Raw genomic sequence first — 22,428 nt, 5'->3', positions numbered from 1 at the left:
TCTCAAAATATATAATGAAGTTAATTATGAAAAATTATATAAAGTTTTTTTTTTCTTTTTCTTTTCAATCAACTTTTTTTATTAGTTCAAATCAATGATATATGGTGAGGGGTTAGATATCAAAAAATAACTAGCCTCATTCCTACCAGATTTGTTGGCCAGAAGGTAAAAGAAAAACCATATGACAAAAAAACAGAGCAAACTAGAGAACCACATACGTATAGCCCAAAAATACCAAAAAATCCCAAGAACTTGGAAGGAGCCAATTTTCATGATCCAAAAATGGATCCTTGATAAACATCTAAGTCTAAAAGACTTCATGTAAGAGGTGAAAGGTGCCAAATGGCACACATCCTTTGTAAATCAGAGGAAAATGAAAGTTGCAGGTTGCTCTCAGAAATAGTCTCATTGCAGGGATCCTTCCATTCGGAATCCAACACAACTTGAATGGGCGAAAACGGATTTCAGATGGGAAAGCTATCATAAAATGGAGCTGCCCTTTTTCAAAGGAAAAACAGGCAAAATCCCTTGCAAATGGGTCTAAAACCCTCTAAGCCTTCGAAATCTCCCAAAAGAGAAAAGCAAGCGCAAAAGGAGGAGTTATGGACTCATTGGATAACACTATCAGAGGCTTAAAAACATGAGAAAACAACGAAATGAGGCATATCGGGAGGCTAGCACAATGAATGCACAGGGGCCGTTGGATCTGGCCGATCAACGGTCCAGATCTGATTGGCATATCGCATCGGCAGTGATCGGCGGGTCGGAGTGGAGGCATGACGCGATGGACCGGGGCGATGCGATGGAGCGATCACCAAAATTGGCGGATCGTCGTCAATGAACACAATGGAGCGGCCATGTTATATATATATATATATATATATATATATATATATATATATATATATATATATATCTGTGTGTGTGTGTGTGTGTGTGTGTGTGCAATAGTTCGACTACGATCGCCGATATCGGTGGATCAGCGTTGACGATCCCAAAGGGGAAGCCCAAGGGTCGTTGCGACTAGCGATGCGATATGGCCAAACCTAATAGAAATCAAAAGCCTGATTTCATAAAATTTCACATCCGAAAATTCGAATTTTCCTTTGTATTTCTCGTTTAATGGATTTTTGGCCATTGGCCATGTCGCCGAAGCGATTGTGATATGCGATGGAAGGCGGACCTGATGTGGACTTTAGGGGTGATTTGATGAATGTTTCAAGTCCGAAAGACTATGTTTTATGTGGATTTTCTTGTGTTTACAACATTCTCTATGTAAAACTTAGAACAATTGTTTCAGAGGAATTTTAAGCGCCGATTTCCCTGTCCGTTACCAAATAGGTGGCATCCATCCCAAGAAGCATTTAGCAATGATTTCTAAAGCTCAAAGGAGGAAAATGAAGGAATTTTGGGTGGAAGACCAAAAGCCTAAAAAGGAAAACCAATGGGTTGCGCCGATTTGGCTTTTAAGCCATGAAATGTCAAAGACAAAGGGTTGCTGGGTTGTTGAGGGGTGTTGTTGTTAATCCTTGAGGGGTTTGCTGCGGGAGCAGAAGCCAAAGAGGAAGCTGAAGCCAAAGGGACAGCGCAGAAGCCAAGGGAGTCACTTGGAGTTCAAGTGAAAAGCCCAAAGAGAGCTGTAAACAGCCAGAGGGCCAAAGAAGCTAGAGCGGAGAGCCAGAGAGCCAAGAGCCAGAGCCAAAGAGCCAAGAGTCAGAGCCAAGAGCCCGAACTAGAGCTAAAGAGCCAGAGTTAGAGCCAAGAGCCAGAATGATGCGCCAAGAGTGAGAGCCAAAAGCCAGAGCTTCAAGAGTCAAGGGATAAAAAAGTGTCTGAACCCACTGTTTATGTGTAGAACAATAGGAGTTGAGCCAAAGAGCTTGTAAAAAGACTTACACCATAATCCCAGAGAGCCAAGTCAAATTGACAAGAGCTCATGGAGATGTAGCCCAAGAGTTGTGGGTGAACTCCTAATTAATTTGTTGTCTTATGTGTCTGCTGCTACTGCTGCTTTATTTACTGTTGTATGCATTCATATATTAGTTTAATCACATCCACATATCAACACAAACAACAGATTTTAAAGTAAAGAACCAGCTGAAACAAATACAAGAATACACCCATATTTTCAAGCATTTCTTATTTTCCACATTGGTTAATCAAATAGACTTGGGAAAATTCAAGCTTCAGAAGTGGGAGAGGTTCTTGTAAGCTAGACAAGAAGCCTAAGAGTCCGATTTTTAGATCAGGTGGTATCAGAGCTTAAGTTTGATTAACCACACCTTTAAGAAGGTTATATTAGAATGCTTGATTGACAAAGCAAAGATTGCTTGTCTGAAAGGTGTTTGAACAACAAGAGGCTGATTGTATGCTTGTTTGCAGACTGAATATTTGTTGAGTTTGCAGAGGTGAAGGGAAAGCTATTGATATCACAGTCCAAGAAGGACAAGAAGGAGAAGGGCTGAAGGCATTCTTCTATCCCAAAGAACCTCAAGGCAATCCAAAGCACAAGAGGTTTGTTGCAAAAGGTTGTTGAATAAGTTCTTTATTTATCTTGTTGAAGTTTTTTTGTTCATTGGCATAATGACAACTTCTACAAGTGGGTCCTCAAATTCTGCTCTCTTCACAAGATTCGTTGATGAAGACATGAAGCAGGAATTGTCCACCATGATGGATATGGTGAGAGAAATGTATGAGGATGGAAGGAAGAGTAGCATGCTTAGAAAGAAGCTGAATTCCATGAAGGAAGAGAAGCAGTTGCTTGTTGACAAATTGCATGAAATGGAGAGGCAACTTCGTATTGCAAATATGAACCCGAAGAGGATGCATGAGTTGGAAACACAACTCTTTGTTGCCCAAGAAGCCTTAATCAAGTACCAGCTTAAAGAAGAGGTAAGCCATCCCAATTTGTCCTCAAATTCTTCTGAGAATGCTTGTATTGGTTCTTTTGAGAAACATACTAAAGGCATAGGTTCCAAGCTAATGTCCAAGATGGGATATGAAGGAAAGGGCTTAGGAAAGCATGCAAAAGGTATTTTTGAACCAATAATGGTTAAGGAAAGGCCTAAATATTTGGGTCTTGGCTATGGATAGTCTTATGGAGAGAATCCCAAAGCTGCCATGAAAGCCATTGAAATAGTCCCAAGAAGGAGTTTCATTTCATGTCCTCTACCTAAAAAATGTGAAGGTTATATCCAAGAGGAATACAATAGCTTGAAACATCAATTGCAGGATGCAGGTGTTCAGAAGCACACACTTGAACTAGAGAGTTGGGAAGACTCTAATAGCCTTGAAGAGTTTGATGGTGTTCCAAAGGGAGCCACTCCTTCATTTGCTTCACCTCCTCATGAAGGCAATAAAGGTGAAAGAGGCAGGTATAAATCTGGTTCTAAACACATTCCTTTTGATTTTGCAAAGCATGATGAATTTCCACATATGTATGGGAAAAGAATTGCATGTTCCTTTTGTGGTTTGGATAACCATGATGTTTCTAGATGTTGGAAGAGAATGGCCACATACAGGAAGCAGAAGAAGGAAAAGAAGCAAGAAGCCAAAGGTCCATTGGACAAGGCAAATCATGCTATCAAGAGGATGCACATGTAGTGCACTTACTGCCATAAGCAAGGACATCTTGCTGCAAAGTGTTGGACACTAAATCCAACAATGCTTCCACCAAAGCTAAAGAAAGTGGAAAGAGAAGATGGCAGAAATGGAAGTGAAGATTCCATGAATAATGTGTCTCAAAATGATTCACATGATGATGCTGATGTGCAGGCAAAGGTAGTACCTTTGAAAGGGATTGGTAAGGAACAGTTAGAGTTCTTATCCGATTAAGATTGCATGTCTATTGATGCATCTACATTATATTTCATTTCAGCTTCGAAAGTACAGTGTGCTTAAGTGAAAGTTGAGGGATGAAATGCATGCATTGCATGTGATGCCATGTTGACTTGAAAGAAGTTAACTTGGTCTCCAAATGGAGATAATGATGAAAGTTTCATCTTTTGGAAAAAGAGTCCTAATGGTCTTTTTCTACATGCTTGACTTAAGGGTCATTTTCTTTAAAGGCATGTTTTGTGGGCTTGTTATCTAGTCCATCATTTGTATGCAGATGTAAGACATGGAGGTGTTCACAAGTTGTGAAAATCTGTTTCTTTTGTTGAAGCAGGAGTTTAGTCCATCCAGTTGTTGTCTGTATGCCTGTTGTTAACAGTTGTTGTTGGCAGCTTGTCAAATAGGTACAAATGAAAGTTTTGTGGAGCAGATGTACTTCACATTTATTGAGCCACCTTGGATGAATGATCAAGGCAAAGAAGCTCAAACTACCTTCTATGACCATTTCAGTAGAAGTTTTGCAAGAAGGCAAGGAGGAAGATAGTTCTTCTTAGGAAGACCAGCCCATCCAAGATAAGGGAAGTGGTCAGAAACTTTGGTTCAAATACACTATGCAAAGGCAAGTGTAGGGAGGTTGAAAGAAGAGGGTGAGTCACTCTCATTTACTGTTCAGATTAGTATATTAGTCTTTTGGAGACCAAAAGTTATTTTAGTGGGAAGGCGTGATAAAAAATGGATCCTGGATAAACCTCTAAGTCTAAAAGACTTCATGTAAGAGGTGAAAGGTGCCAAATGGTACACATCCTTTGTAAATCATAGGAAAATGAAAGTTGCAGGCTGCTCTCAGAAATAGTCTCATTGCAGGGATCCCTCCATTCGGAATCCAACACAACTTGAATGGGCGAAAACGGATTTCAGATGGGAAAGCTATCATAAAATGAAGCTGCCCTTTTTCAAAGGAAAAAGAGGAAAAATCCCTTGCAAATGGGTCTAAAACCCTCTAAGTCTTCCAAATCTCCCAAAAGGGAAAAACAAGCGCAAAAGGAGGAGTTATGGACTCATCGGATAACACTATCGGAGGCTTAAAAACATGAGAAAACAACGAAATGAGGCATATCGGGAGGCTGGCACAATGAATGCACAGGGGCCGTCGGATCTGGCCGATCAACGGTCCAGATCTGATTGGCATATTGCATCGGTAGTGATTAGCGGGTCGGAGCGGAGGCATGGCACGATGGACTGGGGCGATGCGATGGAGCAATAGGCGAAATTGGCTGATCACCATTGGCGAACACAATGGAGTGAACATTATCTATATATATATATATGTGTGTGTGTGTGTGTGTGTGTGTGCGATAGTCCGACTACGATCACCGATATCGATGCATTGGCGTCGGCGATCCCAAAGGGGAAGCCCAAGGGTTATTCCGATATGGCCGGACCCGGTAGAAATCAAAAGCCCGATTTCATAAAGTTTCAAATCCGAAAATTCAGATTTTCCTTTGTATTTCCCGTTTAATGGATTTTTGGCCATTGGCCATGTCGTCGAAGTGATTGCAATATGCGGTTGAGGGCGGACCCGATGGGGCATTTGGGGGCGATTTGGTGAATGTTTCAAGTCCGAAAGACTGTGTTTTATGCAGATTTTCCCGTGTTTACAACGTTCTCTGTGTAAAACTTAGAACCACTGTTTCAGAGGAATTTTAAGCGCCGATTGCCCTATCCGTTACCAAATAGGTGGCATCCATCCCAGGAAGCATTTAGCAATGATTGCTAATGCTTAGAGGAGGAAAATGAAGGGACAGTGGCTGGAAGACTGAGATCCTGAAAATTAAAACCAATGGGCAACACCGATTTGGATTTTAAGCCATGAAATGTCAAAGACAAAGGGTTGTTGGGTTGTTGAGGGGTTTTGTTGTTAATCCTTGAGGGGTTTGCTGTGGGAGCAGAAGCCAAAGAGGAAGCTGAAGCCAAAGGGATAGCGCAGAAGCCAAGGGAGTCACTTGGAGTTCAAGTGAAAAGCCTAAAGAGAGCTGTAAATAGCCAGAGGGCCAAAGAAGCTAGAGCAGAGAGCCAGAGAGCCAAGAGCTTGTTGGCATTACGACACAGGTTTGGCTCGATGACATAAGTGTTGTCCTTGATGACAACTCACTCAAATAGCAGATAACAAGTACAGGCTCTCAAAATAGTAGAAAATAAGATACCCACAGGTTCCTGTTCACAAAGCCGTGGACATATGCAGGTGCGCCGAACAAAAGCTGCGGACATGTACGCAGGTGCTCTGAACAAAAAGTGCAGACATAAAGTACACGCACTTTCATGCAGAGGAAAGAGCGCACGTGGGAAATCTTATGATTGGTCCATGGTATTTAGCCCGACATTTTTGATCCTATGGTTTTGGTCTGTGGTGTTTGCATTTAAATTATTGAACCCAGGTTTTGGGTTCCTAGTATTGGATCTCTATGGTTTTGGACCATGGTTTGAGTAAGGCCTAGTCTATAAAAAGGAAAGGAGATCATTTGGCTTGGGCAACTAATGTGTTGAATATCTTGAGAGGAGCAAGATCTGAAATATTGGTGATTGGTTGGTGAGTTATAGTTGGACCTGAATCAAGGAGAAACTTGAGCATTACAAGAAAGATCTATTGATGGGTCGATATCTCTTTGGCGCATGATCAGATATGTAAATATGATAATCTGGGGTATAATTGAAGTCTGATCAATTCTATACTCGCAGGCTCAATACATCGCAGGTGCGGATACCTACAGGTTCGACACAGAGGAGGTGCGGATACCCGCAGTTTTGGCAGAGCGCAGGTGCGGATACCCGCAGGTTCGACACAGAGGAGGTGCGGATACCCGCAGCTGCGGCAGAGCGCAGGTGCAGATACCGCAGGTTCTACACAGAGGAGGTGCGGATACCCACAGGGTAAAGCAGGGAATACTACGGACGTACGCAGGTTTCTATTGATGAAGTTGCGAACTTTTTATTGAAATATGTTTTAGCTGCTTTTGTCTATCTTTGTAGTGTTCAGGGTTCTGACTTGGTGTCTGGTTACCGGTACTGTGTTCTGAAAAGTTATTGATTCAGTATTTGTACAAGGAAGTTGGTTGATTGTAGATCTAATTGATGTTTGATTGATATTCATGGATCCAATTTGAAAATTTATGAAACGTGGTCCCTAGAAGAAAAGAGAAGTCTTCTGCAGGTCAGCACCTACGTACTAGTACCTCAGCTAGTACAAGAGCTAAGGGGGTTGTAGCTCCCTTCCAGAAGAATCTGGAGAATGAGAGAAGGTTGTACCCTTCTGCAGGTTGAAGCCTGCGTACTGGTATAATACTGCACCAGTACAGAATCATTGTAAAAAGAAGTTTCTAATTGAAAGAAGATAGAGACATATTGCAGCAGGTGGTTTCACCCACATTGGGTTTCCACCTTCTATCTTGTGCTCTTTTGCGTGACTGTCTGCTCTACTTTTCTGTTCCTGCTTACTGTTATATGATTCTGACACACAGATTAATGATCAACATCTGAAGAATAAATTAAATTATAAGTCTGGAAGGTATACACAAGGTTTATTAGTCAGATATGCTAATCTTTATATAAGTTGAAAAAGAATTTGATAATACTGATTCATCCCCCCTCTTAGTATTATTTTCAACAATTGGTCTCAGAGCAGGTCCTTCAGGAAAAGCTTGATCGCTTGAAGGAAGATCTATCATCATGAGCAAATACGAAAAGGAAGCATCTACCAGGCCACCGATTTTTGATGGGAGCAACTTCGTCTATTGGAAGGTAAGAATCACTGCCTATCTTCAATCTCTTGGTACAGAAGTTTGGGATATTGTTGAAACATGATACACATTTCCATCAGCAACTCCTATAGTTGCAGCTAGTAAGAAGGAGTATGAAACAAATGCAAAAGCAGTCAATACTCTATTAGGAAGTCTATCTCAATCAGAATTTGTCAAGGTTATGCAGCTCAAAAGTGCAAAAGAAATATGGGAGAAGATCTTTCTCAGCTATGAAGGAGATGAACAGGTAAAACGAGCAAAATTACAAACTCTTAGAATTTAATATGAAAGTCTCAGAATTCATAATGATGAATGTGTGGCTAGCTATTTCCTACGTATAGATGAGATCGTAAATTGTATGAAAAACTTGTGTGAATAAATAAAAGAAGCTATTTTCATAAGCCCGATTTCATAAAGTTTCAAATCCGAAAATTCAGATTTTCCTTTGTATTTCCCGTTTAATGGATTTTTGGCCATTGGCCATGTCGCCGAAGTGATTGCAATACGTGGTTGAGGGCGGACCCGATGGGGACTTTAGGGGTGATTTGGTGAATGTTTCAAGTCCGAAAGACTGTGTTTTATGCATATTTTCCCGTGTTTACAACGTTCTCTGTGTAAAACTCAGAACGACTGTTTCAGAGGAATTTTAAGCACCGATTGCCCTGTCCGTTACCAAATTGGTGGCATCCATCCCAAGAAGCGTTTTAGCAATGATTGCTAATGCTCAGAGGAGGAAAATGAAGGTACAGTGGCTGGAAGATTGAGATCCTGAAAAGGAAAACCAATGGGCAGCACCAATTTGGATTTTAAGCCATGAAATGTCAAAGACAAAGGGCTGCTGGGTTGTTGAGGGGTGTTGTTGTTAATCCTTGAGGGGTTTGCTGTGGGAGCAGAAGCCAAAGAGGAAGCTGAAGCCAAGGGAGTCACTTGGAGTTCAAGTGAAAAGCCCAAAGAGAACTATAAACAGGCAGAGGGCCAAAGAAGCCAGAGCGGAGAGCTAGAGAGCCAAGAGCCTGTTGGCATTATGACACAGGTTTGGCTCTATGAAATAAGTGTTGTCCTTGATGGCAACTCACTCAAATAGCAGATCACAAGTTCAGGCTCTCAAAATAGTAGAAAATAAGATACCCGCAGGTTCCTATCCGATTAACAAAAGCTGCGGACATGTACGCACGTGCTCGGAACAAAAAGTGTGGATGTAAAGTACACGCACATTCATGCAGAGAAAAGCGCGCATGTGAGAAATCTTATGATTGGTGCATGGTATTTAGCCCGACATTTTTGATCTTATGGTTTTGGTCCGTGGTGTTTGCATCTAAAGTATTGAACCCAAGTTTTGGGTTCCTAGTATTGGATCTCTATGGTTTTGGACCATGGTTTGAGTAAGGCCTAGTCTATAAAAAGGAAAGGAGATCATTTGGTTTGGGCAATTAATGTGTTGAATATCTTGAGAGGAGAAAGATCTGAAATACTGGTGATCGGTTGGTGAGTTATAGCTGCACCTGAATCAAGGAGAAACCTGAGCATTACAAGATAGATCTACTCATGGGCCGATATCTCTTTAGCGCATGATCGAATCTCTAAATCTGATAATCTGGGGTATAATTGAAGTTTGATAAATTCTATACCCATAGGCTCAACACACCACAGGTGCGGATACCTGTAGGTTTGACACAGAGGAGGTGCGGATACCCGCAGTTCCAGCAGAGCGCAGGTGCAGATACCCGCAGGTTCGACACAGAGGAGGTGTGGATACCCACAGCTGCGGCAGAGCGCAGGTGCGGATACCACAGGTTCTACATAGGAGGTGTGGATACCCGTAGGGTAAAGTAGGGAATACTGCGGAAATACGCAGGTTTCTATTGATGAAGTTGCAGACTTTTTCTTGAAATATGTTTTAGTTTCTTTTATCTATCTTTGCAATGTTCAAGGTTCTGACTTAGTGTCTGGTTACTGGTACTGTGTTCTGAGAAGTTATTGATTCAGTATATGTACAAGGAAGTTGGTTGATTGCATATCTAATTTATGTTTGATTGATATTCATGGATCCAATTTGAAAATTTATGAAACGTGGTCCCTGGAAGAAAAGAGAAGTCTTCTGTAGGTCAGCACCTACGTACTAGTACCCCAGCTAGTACAAGAGCTAAGAGGGTTGTATCTCCCTTCTAGAAGAATCTGGAGAATGAGAGAAGGTTGTAGCCTTCTGCAGGTTGAAGCTTGCGTACTGGTATAAGACTGCACCAGTACAGAATCATTGTAAAAAGAAGTTTCTAATTGAAAGAAGATAGAGATATATTGCAGCAGGTGGTTTTCACCCACATTGGGTTTCCACCTTATATCTTGTGTTCTTTTGTGTGACTGTCTGCTCTACTTTTCTGTTCCTGCTTACTGTTATATGATTCTGACACACAGATTAATGATCAACATCTGAAGAATAAATTAAATTATAGGTCTGGAAGGTATACACAAGGTTTATTAGTCAGATCTGCTAATCTTTATATAAGTTGAAAAAGAATTTGATAAAACTGATTCACCCCCCCTCTCAGTATTATTTTCAACAATTGGTATCAGAGCAGGTCCTTCAGGAAAATCTTGATCGCTTGAAGGAAGATCTATCATCATGAGCAACTACGAAAAGGAAGCATCTACCAGGCCACCGATTTTTGATTTGAGCAACTTCGTCTATTGGAAGGTAAGAATCACTGCCTATCTTCAATCTCTTGGTACAGAAGTTTGGGATATTGTGGAAACAGGATACACATTTCCATCAGCAACTTCTACAGATGCAACTGGTAATAAGCAGTATGAAACAAATGTAAAAGCAGTCAATACTCTATTAGGAAGTCTATCTCAATAAGAATTCGTCAAGGTTATGCAGCTCAAAAGTGCAAAAGAAATATGGGACAAGATCGTTCTGAGCTATGAAGGAGATGAACAGGTAAAATGAGAAAAAATACAAACTCTTAGAATTCAATATGAAAGTCTCAGAATGCATAATGATGAAAGTGTGGCTAGCTATTTCCTACGTATAGATGAGATCGTAAATTGTATGAAAAACTTGGGTGAAGAAATAAAAGAAGCTATTTTGGTTGAAAAAGTTCTAAGATCTCTGTCTCCTATGTTTGATTCAAAAGTTTCTGCCATAGAAGAAAAGCAGAATCTACAGAGCCTTACCATGTCATAGCTGCACGAAATTCTAACTGCTTACGAGATGAGAAAAGGAGGACCATCAGACAAGAGAGAAGCTGCATTCAAGGCTTGAGGAAAAGGAGATTACTATGAGGCAAGACATATGTCAGAAGAAGAGGAAGAATCAAATTTTTTCAAGAACCTTCAACAGGGAACTGGAAGATTCAGAGGCAAGCTGCCTTTCAAATGCTTTGCTTGTGGAAGAGTCGGTAATTATGCTGCAAAGTGTCCTCATAAGGATAAACTAGACAAAGGTAAGGAACCTGTTAGATGGAACATAAAACAGAATGTAAATAAGAAGAGCTATTACATGCATGAAGACAGTGATGGATTGTCAAATAGTGATGAAGATGAACAAGGTAATGATGATAGAGTTTTTATGGCTTTTGAAGATGATGATTTCTTGGATGCTATAAATGAAGAAGGTATTTATGAAGAAATTTCTAAACTTAAAGTTTGTTTAGAGGAAAAGAATGTGATTATAGATAGTCTAACATTCCAACTTGCTGAAAAAGATAAACACAATGAAGAGTTAGAATGTGAGATTGTGGGACTTAGAAAAGAAATTGAGAAAACAAAAGCCCTTAATCTCATATTTGCTAAAGGATTTGAAACTCTAGATGAGATTATCAAAGTGTAGTGTTCTCCTCTAATCAATACTGGCCTCGGATATTCCGAAGAAGCATCTCAAGCTCAGAAGCAAGCGCAGAAGCCATCCACCTCCAAAAGTTACCTTGATGCAGCAAGGAGAAGTGAGCAAGTTGACAATCGATAGCAAAAGCATAATGCAGATCACCAGGTAAATCAGGGACAATTTGCTTCAAGAATGATCAAAGATTATCAAGTAAATTGGGGGAAATCTATGTCAAGGATGAACAGAAGTCTCAACCGACCACAGGTAAATCATTCTTAATTTGGCTCAAGAATGGATAGAAACTACAATCATATGGTTGGTAGAATAGATAATCACAGGAATTTCTTCAATGGCCAATGTTTCTCTTGTCATAACTTTGGTCATAAAGCTGCTCAATGTGTTGCCTACAAGACCATCATGACTAGGGAAGCTCAAAAACAAAGGAGTATGATAGGAATCATTAAAAGAACCTACAACAACTTCTCTGCTCTTGAAAATGAAAAAGAATTTTCTATCTGTAACAACTTCGGTCATGAAGATTCTGAATGCAGAAGCAGGTTTCGGCAAAAGGAGCAAGCTTCATTGAGTTCCAAAACATGGAAAAAGAAAGAAACGCAACCGGAAAGATGTGGGATAGCCTTATATGCGGAAGGATAGGAAAATCAATGGTACATCGACAGTGGATGCTCGAAACATATGACAGGTAATAAAGAAAAACTTCAGTCATATAGTGCCTTAGAAAAGGAAAAGAAGGTCTCATTTGGAAATGACACCCCTGCATTCATAAAAGGTAAAGGATCTGTTCGTTTGAAAGAAAAGGTCAAGGCTGGAAATGTTATGTATGTTGATGGCTTAAAGCATAATCTATTGAGTTTCAGTCAGATGTGTGATCAAGGAACTGAGGTAATATTTCGATGAAATGGATGTATTATTCGTGAGCTTGATATAGGAAAAACAGTGATCAGAGGCATAAGAACTCCAAATAACTTATACGTACTCAAGGGAGAACAACAACAATCCTATTTAAGCAAGAATGATGAACACTGGCTATGGCACAGAAGTTTAGCTTCTCTCAGATAAGGAAAGCATGCAAATATCAGGCAGTTCGTGATCTTCCTGACATCAGAATTCCAGACAATACAATATGCAAATCATGTCAATTTGGTAAGAAAACCAGAACTAATTTCCCTGAGAAGGAAGGATCAGCTAGCAGGCCACTTGAACTTGTCCACACCGATATATGTGGTCCAACTAGGAAGAGGTCACCTCGAGGAGAAGAGTATTTCATATTGTTCATTGACGAATTTTCAAGGATGTGTTGGATAGGTCTCATGAAGTATAAAGATGAAGCTTTCGAAAATTTCAAGTCATTCAAAGCTTTGGTTGAAAATGAATCAGATCGTAGAATCAAATGCCTTAGATCTGATCGAAGAGGGGAATTTACCTTAGATGAATTTTTCAATTTTTGTAAAGAACATGGAATAAGAAGGGAATTCTTTGCTGCAAGGACTCCTCAGCAAAATGGAGTATTGGAAAGGATGAACAGAATGGTTCAACAAATGGCTCGTGCTATGCTTGATGAGTCTGGAACTCCCGCAACTTTCTGGGGTGAAGCCGCATTTGCTGCTGTTACTATTCTCAACAAGACAAACGTCCAGGTAAACAACACTTAGACTCCTCATGAACTTTGGCACAGTAAGACTCCCACGGTAAAATACTTTAAAATTTTTGGAAGCAAATGCTACATTAAAAGGACTGATGAAAATATTGGCAAGTTTGAACCTAGAGCAGATGAAGGCATTTTACTTGGCTACTCTCCCCATAGCAAAGCTTACAAATGTTACAATAAAAGACTTGGTAAAATTATTGAAAGTATTGATGTAGTGGTTGATGAAGAAGGAAACACTCCTAGGCAGGTAAAATCTGAAGATCTCGAAGATGGCGAAGACTATCTGTCAACATCAAATCAGATTCATGATGAAGAAGAAACCCATGAGGCACTAGAAGAATAGAAAAGGATAGAAGAAAAGAATCCATCTAGATACGTTCAGAAGAATCATCCAGAATCTCAAATTTTTGGGCAGAAAGAGGCAGGTGTACAAACAAGAAGAACCATTTCATAAGCTTCAAGCTATCTAGCATTTCTCTCCTCCACTGAACCGCAGAATGTAAGAGAGGCTTGCAAATATGAATGCTGGGTCAAGGCCATGGAGGAAGAAATCGAGCAAATTGAAAAGAATAACACTTGGGAGTTGGTTCCTAGACCAAAAGATAAGAATGTCATAGGGACAAAATGGATTTTCAAAAATAAGCTGAATGAAAATGGGGATGTGATTAGAAACAAGGCAAGACTTGTTTGTAAAGGATATGCACAACAAGAAGGCATAGACTTTGAAGAAACTTTTGCTCCAGTTGCCAGACTTGAGGCTATAAGAATGTTCCTTGCTCTCTCTAGCTTTCAGAAGTTCAAAGTATTTCAGATGGACGTAAAGTCTGCCTTTCTGAATGGAGACTTAAATGAAGAAGTATATATTGAATAACTAGATGGGTTTATTCTTTGAAATGATCCAAAACTTGTATGCAGACTCAAAAAGGCTCTCTATGGCCTTAAACAGGATCCAAGGGCGTGGTATTATCAGTTGGATAAGTACCTTCATCAACAAGGCTTTATAAAAGGATCGACTGATAACAATCTATATATAAAAATCAACAATGATAAGGTGTTGATACTTGTTGTGTATGTTGATGATATCATCTTTGGTAGCAATGAAGAAGACATGAGTCAAAATTTTGCCTTGGTGATGCAGAAAGAGTTTGAAATGTCCATGCTTGGTGAGCACACATATTTTCTTGGTTTACAAGTTCAACAAAACAAAGATGGCATTTTTCTATCACAAACCAAATATCTCAAGCAGATCTTGAAGAAATATGGAATGAAGGATTCAAAACTAGTATGTACCCCTATGGTGAGAGGATGTAGCCTCAGCGCAAATGATGAATCGACAGTTGTACATCAACCAACCTATAGATCCATGATTGGTAGTCTACTCTATCTAACAGGTACCCGACTAAACATTATGCATGCAGTGGGAATAGTTGGGAGGTTTCAGGCAAATCCAAAGGAAACTCATCTTCAGGCAGTTAAGAGAATCTTCAAGTATCTTCAAGGAACTCAAAACTATGGCTTATGGTATCCTAGAGGTACAGATCTCACACTTCATGCATACACTGACGCAGATTGGGCAGGAAGCGTGGATGACAGGAAAAGCACTTGTGGTGGTGCATTCTTCATGGGTCCTAGATTAGTATCTTGGTTCAACAAGAAACAAAGCTTAATTGCATTATCTACAGCTGAAGCAGAATATGTAGCTGCTGCATCTTGTTGCACACAACTCCTTTGGATGATGCAAACATTGCAAGATCTTAAAATCACCTGCACTCTGCCCATCTCTATTTTCTATGACAATATAAGTGCAATCAGTATTTCAAAGAATCCTGTCATGCATTCAAAGACTAAGCACATACCGATAAATTATCATTATCTCCGAGAACAAGTGCTTGAACAAAAAGTCAAATTGGAGTATGTTCCCTCTAAGGAGCAAGTTGCTGATATTCTCACCAAACCACTGCGCAGGTTGACCTTTAAATACCTCAGACAAAAGCTAGGAGTAATTGATGCATCATCTTGCTGTTGAATCTTGTCTGTTTTCAGAGATTGTTAGTTGAACGCGAGTTTCATATGGGGTATACGTGTTCATACGCTGGATGAGAAGAGTCCGATATGGATCTGTCAAAGACAATCTGGCACAGGTTCAGGGGGAGCATATATTCTTCTAATAATGAATTGTTGGCATTATCATAGAAGATCTTGGTTCAATTCTTCAGTTGTAATTTTAGGAGGAGCAAGTGCAAAAAAAGAACATGGATAGTGATCTGAATAATGATTGACAGATGCTGCTGATATTTTGTCTCTATATTTCTTTTATCAAGGTCATGTAATGGCCTATCCTGATTGCCCCACTATGCTTGGGATGGATAATGTAATATGCTTATTATATCATGTATCCCCACTTGGTTGGGAGTCGTATGTATGAGTCTTTGGTGATAGGAAGGTCAAAGTCATATTTCTTTTGTAGAAAATCTTCTTGCAGATCTTGCCTATATGTCAGGGGGAGCTTGGACAGCACAGCACAACAGAGATTTCAGCATGTACTCAGGGGGAGCATAACCCTTTGCCCTTGATGTCAAAGGGGGAGAAAAGACTTTGAGGGACTTGGGTTGCCATCAAGTCCAAAGGGGGAGATTGTTGGAATTATGACACAGGTTTGGCTCGATGACATAAGTGTTGTCCTTGATGGAAACTCACTCAAATAGCAGATCATGAGTTCAGGCTCTCAAAATAGTAGAAAATAAGATACCCGCAGGTTCCTATTCACAAAGCCGCGGACATACGCAGGTGCGCCGAAAAAAAGTTGCGGACATGTACACAGGTGCTCCGAACAAAAAGTGCGGACATAAAGTACACGCACTTTCATTTAGAGAAAAGCACGCACGTGGGAAATCTTATGATTGGTCCATGGTATTTAGCCCGAAATTTTTGATCCTATGGTTTTGGTTCGTGGTGTTTGCATCGAAAGTATTGAACCCAGGTTTTGGGTTCCTAGTGGTTTTGGACCATGGTTTGAGTAAGGCCTAGTCTATAAAAAGGAAAGGAGATCATTTGGCTTGGGCAACTAATGTGTTGAATATCTTGAGAGGAGCAAGATCTGAAATACTGGTGATCAGTTGGTGAGTTATAGCTGGACCTGAATCAAGGAGAAACCTGAGCATTACAAGACGGATCTATTGATGGGTCGATATCTCTTTGGCGCATGATCAGATTTGTAAATATGATAATCTAGGGTATAATTGAAGTCTGATAAATTATATACCCGCAAGCTCAACACACCACAGGTGCGGATACCTGCAGGTTCGACACAGAGGAGGTGCGGATACCCACAGTTCTGGCAGAGCGCAGGTGCGGATACCCGTAGCTCTGGCAGAGCGTAGGTGAAAATACTACAGGTTCTACAAATAGGAGGTGCGGATACCTGTAGGGTAAAGAAGGGAATACTACGGACGTACGCGGGTTTCTATTGATGAAGTTGTAGACTTTTCTTGAAATATGTTTTAGATGCTTTTGTCTATCTCTGTAGTGTTCAGGGTTCTGACTTGGTGTCTGGTTACTGGTACTGTGTTCTGAAAAGTTATTGATTCAGTATTCGTGCAAGGAAGTTGCTTGATTGCAGATCTAATTGATGTTTGATTGATATTCATGGATCCAGTTTGAAAATTTATGAAACGTGGTCCCTGGAAGAAAAGAGAAGTCTTCTGTAGGTCAGCACCTACATACTAGTACCTCAGCTAGTGCATGAGCTAAGGGGGTTGTAGCTCCCTTCCAGAAGAATCTGTAGAACGAGAGAAGGTTGTAGCCTTCTGCAGGTTGAAGCCTGCATACTGGTATAAGACTGCACCAGTACAGAATCATTGTAAAACGAAGTTTTTAATTGAAAGAAGATAGAGACATATTGCAGCAGGTGGTTTTCACCCACATTGGGTTTCCACCTTATATCTTTTGTTCTTTTCTGTGATTGTCTGCTCTACTTTTCTATTCCTGCTTACTGTTATATGATTCTAACACACAAATTAATGATCAACATCAGAAGAATAAATTAAATTACAAGTCTGGAAGGTATACACAAGGTTTATTAGTCAGATCTGCTAATCTTTATATAAGTTGAAAAATAATTTGATAATACTGATTCACCCCCCCTCAGTATTATTTTCAATAGAGCCATAGCCAAAGAGCCAAGAGTCAGAGCAAAGAGACCGAACTAGAGCCAAAGAGCTAGAGTTAGAGCCAAGAGCCAGAACCAAGAGCCAAGAGCCAGAGCCAAGAGCCAGAGCCAAGAGCCAGAGCCAAGCGCCAGAGCCAAAAACCAGAGCTTCAAGAGCCAAGGGATAAAAAGGTGTTTGAATTTTGAACCCACTGTTTATGTGTAGAACAACAGGAGGTGAGCCAAAGAGCTTGTAAAAAGACTTACACCATAATCCTAGAGAGCCAAGTCAAATTGACAAGAGCTCACAGAGATGTAGCCCAAGAGTTGTGGGTGAACTCCTAATTAATTTGTTGTCTTATGTGTTTGCTGCTACTGTTGCTTTATTTACTATTGTAGGCATTAATATATCAGTTTAAGCACATTCACATATTAGCACAAATACCAGATTTTAAAGTAAATAACCAGCTGAAACAAATACAAGCATACACCCATATTTTCAAGAATTTCTTATTTTCCGCATTGGTTAATCAAATAGACTTGGGAAAATTCAAGCTTTGGAAGTGGGAGAGGTTCTTGTAAGCTAGGCAAGAAGCCTAAGAGTCCCATTTTCAGATCATTTCATCGCTGATCTGGAAGGAGAGTCGGAGTTGGGTTACCCTATCCATTGCCTAGTGACATAGGAGGGTGGAAAGCATAATGGACGTGACCTTCCATATGATCTAACCTTTCTTCCAGTCACTCTAATCTCTCTGTAACCTTTTTTTTTCTATGATGAAGAGAAGACAACTTATCAATACAACATTGGTTTTTTTGGAAGTTATTCATAAATCCAATGACCTCGTTCATGTCCTCGTGCCTGTCATGAGCAAGTTGTTCCAAGAGCACAATAATTTGTTGAATGCATTCATCAAAAGAATCGAAGGGGGGAGGCAACTCAACTCTACCAGGTGAATGTACAGGTTTTGGCTCTACCTCTTTCCCCAAGTCACGATTATCTCCAAGATGAGTTATCCCATGGCCTTGTGGTCCGACACCCCGAAGGACTCATTCACACTGCCATATCATGGAGCTAAAATAGTTCAAATTACACCAAATTTCCAGATGATACTACCCCCAATGAAGCCCCCAAGTTACCACAATGTCCCTATCCCAAACACACCTAAGACCATGCACACAGAAAAAAGGTCCCGCGCCTTGTAAATTGCTACCCACAACCAAAGGCCAATTATCTTTCCTTTAGGAGCCCACACATCCCTAGAACTCAGGCCGCACCATGAAGACGACCACCGTTCATAGCCAAAACATTCCCTAAAACCCACATTCGATACCATAATCCATTCTCAAAGAGCCAAACACTAGAAGTACTTTGTGCTCTTTATCGACAGGGGCTCCCCATGGAAACCCAATGCAATTCAACATACCAAACCAAAGATTGAATATTCAAACAAAAAAAACATACAAGAACCTTCCTTAATTCATGATATGTGAAGCTTACCTTCATACTAGTGCTCGATGCATAACCCAATTTATCTGCACTTATGTCCTTGCCCTTCCACTACCAATCCAACCAGGTGACTAAAACACCACACATAGGCTAAGGTCGCCACCTCGAGCCCAAATCCCACACTCTCTTACATTGAACTTCCTCATTGACTTTTGCAGCTCCGCTGGTGCGAACTTGAACTCCTTTGAACCTCATGTCAACTTGAAGAGTAGGGGATGGCACAACCAAAATGACACCCTACAAGATCAAGTGCCCAAGAACTTCCACCACCACTAGTCCCATAACCTCATGAAAATAACAGAGTAAAACCAAGAGCACTTGAACTGATATAACCTTTGTTGCCTCGAGAAACTTTAGTGCGTCTTTACTGGGGAAAGAATGCATGACACGCTCCATTAAGTCAAGTGATGCATGGGCAGGGATGACAAGGCCCCTTTTGAATCAATCTTGTCACCAATTGTCACCCCCATTAGGGAAAATAATTATATAATTATATAAGGTGGTTGTTTAAAAAAATCTTCATAATTTTATATAACAGTCTACAAACCATATCAAATAAAATATAATGTGAATCGACATAGCCTTGAATGTGTTGTCATATATGTTGTTGTCAATGTCATTGATATCATTGTTATAGTGTTGAGTATAAGTTGTCTAGCTTGATGTCATGGATGAAGTTGCAAATTTGAGTAGTTTATATTTGAAGACATTTCTTCTTCAGTTCCTTAGTTCAAATGAGAATGAAAAGTGTATAGTTGGCTAGCTTTCCCTGAGATCTTTCCAATGGTATATGACACTTCTTTTAACTCCCAGGGAATGAGGAAAAACAGGTTTGAAGTAAAGAAGTTCAAACATGGTTCTAGTTGGTCAAGGTTTCACACCCTAGGCAATGATGTGGAAGCAAGGTGGAAAATTGATGATGTGGCAACATTCAAGTGTGAGATGCTGTAGGTGGATTTGGAATGTTTGGCAAACCAAATGGACAATTAGCAAATGAAACGTGGCAGGTATAGGTCAACATTAGGCTAACATGTCGCAAGCTTTGATTGGATCGGTATGTCTGGTTTGGTATGTAATAGTTGGCCTAGTTTAGTATGCAATGATTGGCATAATTTGATAAGCATTCTATGGATCTCGGTTTGGTATATGAATGTGCTTGAGCACCAATAAAGGGAGCCACAAGCTTGGGAATTGGTATAGAGGTTCCCGGTATGGGCCAGTATGAACCCCCTAGCTCGAGGATTGTGCAGCAAGCGCAACTTGGTTAGTGGTGAGTAAGGCCCTGATATGAATTTGTGGAGCTATGTCAAGTATGGTTTGATTATCCCTGACCTAGTATGGACCAATAGAACTTTCCCACAACATGATCTAGTGTGAAAAAATTCAAATATTTACAATGAGGAAACTCTGATTCCCTATGAGCCTGATGTGACTTAATCACGATCACTAAACCATACTTAAAGCCTTAATTAATCAAGTTTAGTGCTAATTAATCATAGCATGAGGATATTGGCACAACTTAATCACCTCACGATATGGGAGCCTCGTGATGGTATGCCATGACGTGGAAAATCCAGGTGGCATGATAGGTGGCAGAGGCAACTATAGTTACAGCTGGAGGTGATGACACATGGGAGGTGGATTCAACATTTTTTTTAGGCCAATTGGAAGATTGGTGGGTGGCATGTGGCATGCACAAGTTAGTAGTTAGAAATGTGGCCAAGTTCTTATCAGTTGTAGGAGATGACCTGCTAGGTGTAGTGGTAGGTGATGGGCATAGTGAGTCCCATATCAGGGCATTGAGTCATCAAGGTATTGATGTGAAATTTGCATTGAAAAGTATCCTGATCCTCCAATATCCAACAAATCTAAGGTCACATTCCCTAACCCTAGTGCTAATCGTAAGTTCCTAGGGGCTTATCAGACATCAGGAGTTCAATCTCGGTACGAAGGCACATCATGTTTGAAACATTGGGAGTAGGCTTGATCCTATGATATTCGATAAGTCATTGGTACTAACCCTCGATCACTTGATTCAAAAGGATTACAAGTTGAATTCTACAGAGGAAAAATTGGTGTTTCAGGATCCAAAATCAGTTAAAGGGTTAAAATAAAAAGAGGTATGAATGAGAAAAAAATGAGAGGTTTTCAGGTATAAAAGTGAAGAAATATGATATGAAAGGTGAGTGTTCTCATGAAACATCGATGTGTAGAGTGGCGTGGATACATAGAAGAGCAACAATTTAAAAATAATTAGTGATGAGAGCTGTGTTGTAGAAAATAGAAGGAACTGTTGATGGTGCTGGACCTGCCAACATGTCAAGGGGATCTCCCCAGTAAGAAGTCCCAACTAGACCTCAGACCATTTGGAGTAGGATTGCTAGTAGTGGGTAGTAAAGCAGTGCCTTTACTGCGATAGTCTACAGAGGTAAGTGTGATATATTTTTTGGAAGCAAGTGTGTGACCTTGCAATGAGTCAAATGAGATGCATGGGGGTTCTAACATCTGTAGGGGAAAAATAAGTGTGTCCCTTAGAAGATTTTAATAGTACGCAACCTGAAAGGAACACATGAGATGAATGACATCACAAGATGGAAAGCAGAATAGTCAACAATCCAAAGTGATGGGTTAAACCAACAACATGACTTCAACAAGATTTGTACAATCATATACAAAAAAATTCATACACAAATGCATAAGTTAAACAACATACATTGCTAAAGTAACCAGAATAGTCAAACTATAAATAACAACGTATTGTATAAAGTGAAAGTTCTATCCATACATCCACCATTGACAACCACTAGCCTCAATAGTGGAACGTTACAATCAACACCGCCTACTCCTCCAAAGAGATGTACTTGCTCTACACTGTGGAGAAGCCAAGGCTCATCACAATACTCTCCAAGCCTTCTCTAAGCAATGCCTACCCAAAATCTTGGCTCCCAAAAGCCTCTTCTATGAGTTATGAGGTTCTATATATAACAAAGGGTGGGGTGACCCTTGACATTCCCCTTTGACTCTTGGACTACCCTCATGACTCTTCACATTACAATAGTGACTGTTCACATTCCACTAATGAAACTTGGAATTTCACTTACAATACATTTATAATAATAAAATTTCCACATATACCCATGTGGGAAAACGTAGGCTTGACTCAGCCTGACAAGACAAACAACATCACTCAGGGTCTTGGGGGAAGACCAACTCGGTAAGCTCCTCATAGTGCTCTTCAGTGAGAAACTGATACCAAGTTTGGTAATGCTCTATTGTGTCCCCATACTATTTGATGACATCTTTGTTGAAGCGGACCCTTGCCTCCATGGCTTCCTGGTATATGGTTCTGAAACCTTTGTCCAGATCATCCTGAAGCATGCGCAACACTATCCTGAGTGTGGCTAGACCACCGATGTACCTATGCATGTTTTCTACACTGAGCTACAAGTCATCGTTGGTGGCTTCATGCATCCACTGCCTAATGTACCTCTCAACATCCAACATGACTTGATTCTTTCTCATGGCCTGGGTGAGGGTTTCAATGGAATGGATCTTGTGCGTTCACACTATGACACAAATACTCTTGAAAAACCATGCATAGGAAGCCTTAATTATAGTGATGAGCAGAGGGAGCTGCTCATAATTTTGGATCTA

Source organism: Pinus tabuliformis, chromosome 3_1 (assembly GCF_031772625.1).
Source record: "Pinus tabuliformis cultivar Carrire ecotype Pingquan chromosome 3_1, CPIR1, whole genome shotgun sequence".
Lineage (NCBI taxonomy): Eukaryota > Viridiplantae > Streptophyta > Pinopsida > Pinales > Pinaceae > Pinus > Pinus tabuliformis.
Note: the sequence above shows the minus strand (reverse complement) of the source record.